This window comes from Larus michahellis, chromosome 1 (assembly GCF_964199755.1).
Source record: "Larus michahellis chromosome 1, bLarMic1.1, whole genome shotgun sequence".
NCBI classification, from domain to species: domain Eukaryota; kingdom Metazoa; phylum Chordata; class Aves; order Charadriiformes; family Laridae; genus Larus; species Larus michahellis.
The window spans coordinates 199,919,287-199,925,507 of NC_133896.1; positions in this window are offsets into that span (position 1 = coordinate 199,919,287).

Consider the following 6,221-nt stretch of genomic DNA (forward strand, 5'->3'; position numbering starts at 1 on the left):
GTTTTGCATAAGAGCATTTGCTTATCAGGTGATGTTTTTCTCTCTCTGGCATAGCAGATTTTAGTGAATCTCTCAATAGACTGATCGCCCAAGAAAAGAAATAGGGAAATCTGCATTACCTGATTTTCTCTCCTGCCTGTGGGAGATATAGGCTGTAAGCAATGGCAAAGTTACACGGCAGAGCTGTGTGGGGCAGTGCCCAGAGCCCTCTGCTCCCCAGCAGTCCTCCCACCAGCTATCCTGACCTGCCTACTATGAATAAAATTTCCTGCATGTCATACAAACCAAATTCGAGCCAGCTCCCAGGTGTTCCTTACAGAATTGAGGCCAGTCAGTTAATATTGCTGTGGGGTCTTGTATCTCTACCCCTCTCCCATGGCTTGCAAGACAAGATGGGAAGCTCGACTCTGTGAGCACCTGTATGAGCTGGCTCCCTGCAAGCTCTTTTGCAGGGGAAAGGAGGGCTTGGGCACAGCTCCTCTGTGGGCTGTGTGGTGATGAAGGACCCCTCCTGGAAAACACCTCCTCCCTCCACTCCTGCCCCTACCTCGCTGCGTTCGCCGGGAAGGATTTACCTACTGGAGCATTCAGCTCACCTGGCTGTTAGACAGGATCAGACAAGACCAGGTTAAAGCGAAGTGGCCCCGATTCTCTATTTCACCATCGTTGTCCCCTGAAGTGAGCGAAGTTACTCCTCAGTCCCCCGGCACCACGCCAGGAAGGAGCTGCCTGCCCAAAGGACGTCGATGGGGTTATCGGTCCTCCCTGGCTCAGGGCGCAGCCAATTTGCAGGAGGGACATAACACCCAGCATTGTGTCTGCCCTACAAATGGTGCCTTTCCTGATCAGGAAGGCACAACTACTTGCGCTCGCAGCATTGGCCTCTGAAGGCATTGCATTACGTGGGTCAATAAGGACAGCAGTTACCTATCTCACCAAAAGTGCAGGTGCAAAATTATGCCTGCAGCCATCTGAGGCCATAAAAACAAGGCATCCTCCAAAGGCAGGTTGCAACAGAAGCTGCCCCACAGTAGCTGTACAAGTCCTTCCTCTCCCGGCCGAGCCCTGCGGGGCGCTTCTCCGGCACGTAGCCTCTTCATCTGGAAGAAGGAGAAACACAATTCCACCCGTCCTCTCCTGGCAGCAGTGGCTAGGAGGGATGGTTATTTTAGTGGACCATAACATTATTGTAATAATTGCTGCTTCAGCAGGCAGAATTATTAGCCTGTCAGTAATGCGTTAGACAGCAACACTTGTCTCAAATGCCTGTTAATTATCTAAATAAGCAAATTTGCTTCCTTTCCCACCGTGGTCACTGGTCTCTTGTATCATTCGTGCAGCCAAAGCTGTGATCTTGCAAATACCCCTGCATGCAGTTGTTATTACAGGAGTTGTCTCGTCAAAGCGCAGAGAGGCTGCTGATGCGAGGAAGAGATGCCGGACTAGTTCCCTGGGGCCTGATTCAAATCCTTTTGCTATCAGCAGGGAGATGCTCCCAGTCTTTCATGGCTTTGAATTATATCCTCAGATAGTAACTTTTTCCAGGCAGGAATTTTGCTTCAAACATCTCTTGAATACACTTGAGAGATCTGGCAGCTGATAAAATACTCAGCCTTAAGCCAATACAGCCAGTGGAGCCCCTGAATGTATTGTATTTTTTTATAAAATAGAGTTTTTCTCCCAGGGAAAGCAACAATCTGATATGCTTTCTTGTCTAGAGTCAGACCTGCAGTAGCTTTTTAGTTACTCTGAGACATCCGAAACCTGAAAATGTGGCTTCCAGTGTAGGGTTTTGAGGCTGCAGATATCCACAGGGCTTCAGTGCATGCCCTCTGCCAGGGTTTGCCCTCCCCTCCACCTCCCCTGCACTCCGCTTGCACCTGTCTGTGTACCACCATCACCTCCTTTAAACGCCAATGGACTCTGCTCCAGCGGGCAGGGCTGCCCACCTGCTCTACCTCATGCAAGCCAAAATCCCAGAAGAGTGTCTCTCCTGCCATCATCGGTCAAACAATGGGATGGCTTGCCTGCAAAACCCCTGTCCCCCAGTGTCCCCATCACCCCAGACTTTCCCTGGGCTGCTGTGCATGGGCTGTGACAGTGAGGTCCCCATCTTCAGAAGAGCATCTTCAGAAGGTACATTGGTGCCTCAAGGCTGCAGACCCCAAGAAGATGCAGCACAGAAGCAAATCCCACGAGGCGAGCATGGGACACGATGGCAGCTGCTGGTGTGGGTACAGCATCCCTTGAGCAGGGGCCAGGTGACCCCAGGTGTGGCTGGTGGTGCACAAGGAGCCTGGAAAACATTGTCCTACCAATTTGAGTCATCTCAGCAGTGTGCTGGGAGCCAGCCCCTCTTTGCCTCCCACCTAATGAAGGACAGAGAAAAGGAAGTTCATGGCTCTCCATGCACCCAAGTTAAATGCCAGGTAGCCATTCAAATTCCTCCCTTTTTGGTTCAGATCTGCATGGAGGCTGGAATGCAATGGCTGCTCGAGGAGTCTGAGACAAGGAAAACCCAGAACTTGTTCACAGGGGGACCATTTTATACAAATCTCAAAACATGAGGTTTCTCACAACAGTATTAATTTTATTCAGGGATGTTAGCAAGAGCATAACAAAAAACATCATCAAAATCCAGGTAAATTTTGCCATCTAAAAAGGATATTTACCTTCCCAGCTGTGGCTGGTGACCCCACAAGTGCAGAGCTGTAGGGCTGCTGCTCATTTGGGGCCGTAAAAAGAAAACCCTGTGTGTTTAGTGAAAGCAAATAGAGCCATCTAGTGACAAGAGCAATGCATTCTTCATTTCATGCTGTGAAAGATCTTCACAAGCCCCCCAAAGCCTGTGTTGGCCACCAGGACAACAAGGCATGGGCATGGGCAGCCCCTCTCCCAGTTGTGCACATGGCTGACCCTCACGAGGTTCACACCACTGGAGCTTTGCGTGGTCCTCAGAAAAGCTTTTGGGAGTGGGGACAGCAGCACCAAGCAGAAAAGGCCGCTTTGGTCATCGACAAGGTCTGGGTTGGGGAAGAGCCTGTGGTGCCTTGTAGGCAGATGGGGGGGCCAGGCGCAGGCAGAGCTTGGCCCCGGCCACACAGCGGGCAGATGGTGCTCTCATGTTTGTTGGGAGAAGGAGCGTCACCAAGCTGATTTTGAGCTGCTTTAGCCAAATGAGGAAAAATTCAGGACAGAAGAGATGCTTCTTAGAAAAGAAAAAAAAATATCAAAATGCTTTGTTTCAAAAGATGCACGAATTTTATTTAGAAAAATAATTAAAGGATTCTAGAAATTGTATCCTTTTTAAATGAGGAAATATTTGAGAATGGCATTGCCAGTGACCAAAATAAAACTCTTCCATAATTTTTTATCACTAACATTTTGAAAAATGCTGAATTCTTGGCAGGGGAAGCATTTTTTTTTTCTTCTTCCTTTTCCTCCTCTCTTTGTCTAGCACATTCCTCTTGTCCTCTCAAGAATTCACACAGCTCAGCTCCTTATCAGTCTAGCTAATTACATTACTGCACTTCCCAGCAAATTAAGATCCAAAGCCTGCCGTTTTACAGTAAACTCTCCAAAGAAAGGGATAATGAGGTTACTTAGCAGGTTTTGTTCCTCAGGTAATTTCCATACACTTCTTAGTTTATAAAGTGGGAGATAAGGTAGCCACCATAGCTTTTATGTTAGCCTTCCCAAGCATCGTCCAGGTCTCCTGGCATTTCTGGGAAGGAAGGGATTCTCCTGCTGGAGACCCAGAGGTGAGACCATTTGCCACAGGTTAGAGAGAGACCAAAACCAGCTCTGGCCCTGTCTCTGCTGCAAGCAAAGCAGAGTCACAGACCAGCTGGGTGCCTTAGGCTGTATCCACACAGCTCAGTGATGGACCCCCAGGGCAAGGTGGTTGTGTCCCAACCACAGAGCCCTCAAGCCTAGTTCTTCTCCTTACCCCATGAGGCTTCCCCATGGCCAAAAGACAGGATTGTCACCTTGTCCCAGGAACAGAAACCTCTTCAAAGCACCCAAAATGGGTGCGAGCTGCACAGCAGCCCATCAGAGCAGTGCTTTCATAGGACAAGGTTGGAGCTACCTGCAGGAGTGTGGCATGAGGCTGTCTGAAGATGCGGGGCTGGGACCACCATGTCAGCTGTGCAGTGAGTGGGCTGGTCGCCACCAGCATCACCCTGGCTCAGGGCAGGCGGAGACAGACTGAACCACACCAAGCTGTGCTGGGAGGGGGGAGGACCTGAACTCTAGTGTTGCAGAGAAATTCCAGCTATAAAGCTTGAGTTGACTCAGAATGGAAATAAACCCAGCACCATCTGCAGCACAAAAGACCCCAAAGCAAAACAATTTGTTTGAGGTCAACCTACATGTTTGGATTAGCCTCTGGTTTCTGCTTTACTTTTGAAAAGAAGAGGGCAAAATTTTGCTTTTGTTGTTCTCACAGAAAGGTTTTCTTTCCATCGGATGACACAGGTCTTTGGACTTTTTCTACTTAATGATTTGTTCGTACCTGCAGTCCCAGCCAGGAACTCAGCACTAGCATTCTCGTTGTTTTGCACATGTCTAATTAAGCCAAGGTGAAATGCGTAGAAGTAATGAGCTACCAGAGTGAAGGGTGTGGAAGGACAAGAAGGGCAGTGTGGTCATCAAGGGAGCAAAAATGCTTTTGTACAGGTTTTAATTTCTAAAAATAATTCCCTTCTGATGAGTGATTCCTTGCCACTATTACCTGATTATCGTCAATCTCTGCCACACTTACCTTTGTTAGTCTAGTTATGCATTCCTCTTCCCAGACCCTCTCAGCTCCCTTTGTCCATTTGTGGGTGAAAAATTCACCCACATTTTGTATCTCTTCATAAATCTGCATACTAAAATCTACAGCAAGAGGCTGTGCTACATGCTCGCCCAGCACTTAGCACAGTAGGGTTTCCAGTCTCTCACTGGGCTGTTATAAATAGAGCACAAGTGCCTTAACGGCGCATGGTTCTCCCTTACCCTCTCATCTGAAGGTGTTACTCCGGTCACGGTTAATCAGGTATGAACCTGGGAGCGACAAGTTGGTTCACTCAAGTTGCTTTAATCACTTTAGAGTTGTGTCCAAAGCCTGTAGCTGGCTCACAGTGCTGGCTGTGACACATAGCCAGGGTCAACCTTTAATTTAAAGGCCTAATTCTGAATGCATTTGAACAGAAGGCTCTCTGTGAAGACCTGTTCCACCAGACCCTCCAAGTGCTGGAAGGTGGACAAACATACACTGTGCTTTCTGCAAAGGACTCCAAGCAAAACAGTTTTTTCCCTTAGCAGGACATGGCTTTTCCCTACTGTAAAAGATCTGGAGGGGGGTCGGGGGGTGGGGGGGACTATAGAGCTGAGTCATTTAACTTTGTCTCTTAAGATAGGTCTCCTTTCCTCCTAAAGAGAACTAACTCTCTTTATAGCTTTTAATTGTAATTAGTATGTCTGGACCACATCCTTTCTCTCTTGCATCTCTCCTTTTGGCCATGCTGCTCCTCGGTCCTGCTCACTGCCATTGCTTGTGCCATCCGAAAACGCACGCCTCTGTGCCACTTGGGTGCCCATCAGAACAGACCGATGCTCTCTGCAGCTCCAACCTGAAGTGTCAAACACCCGACGAGCCGCTGCCGAGGAGTGGCAGGGAGGGATGGCATCCGGACAGGGATGTTAGCATGGGGAGCTGCAATCGGCTCAAGGAGGGTCTGCAGACAGAAGGAGAGATAGCATCAATTAGCTAATGATACACAGGGGGGTCAGTTCAGGTGTGCTCACTCCCCATTTCTTTATGAATCATTCGATGAAGAATTCATTTAGAGGCACATTTACATATTTGCCATACTCTGAAGATGCCATGCCGCTGAACGTGTGCACGGAGACAAGTTGCGACTGTTTGCAATTGCCCTCGCAAAACTGCCTGTTAATTGAGTTCATCTATTTCTTTTCTGTATTTCAATACATTGGCTGGCCAGCGGCTTTCAGCTTTACCTTGCGTTTGAAACAGTCCTGCTAAATAGGTGCCGGGTCCCTAATTATAGGGACAAAAGAGCAACGTTTCAGAGCCCAGCACAAACACCTTTATTCAAAATTCTCTTAGTCGAGTCCTCTGTTTTCAAGGAAGAAAATCACGATTAATTGATTCCTGGGATCCAACTCGCTGACCGTCCCACTGAGCCCAGTAAAGCCGTACCAGTACAAGCCAG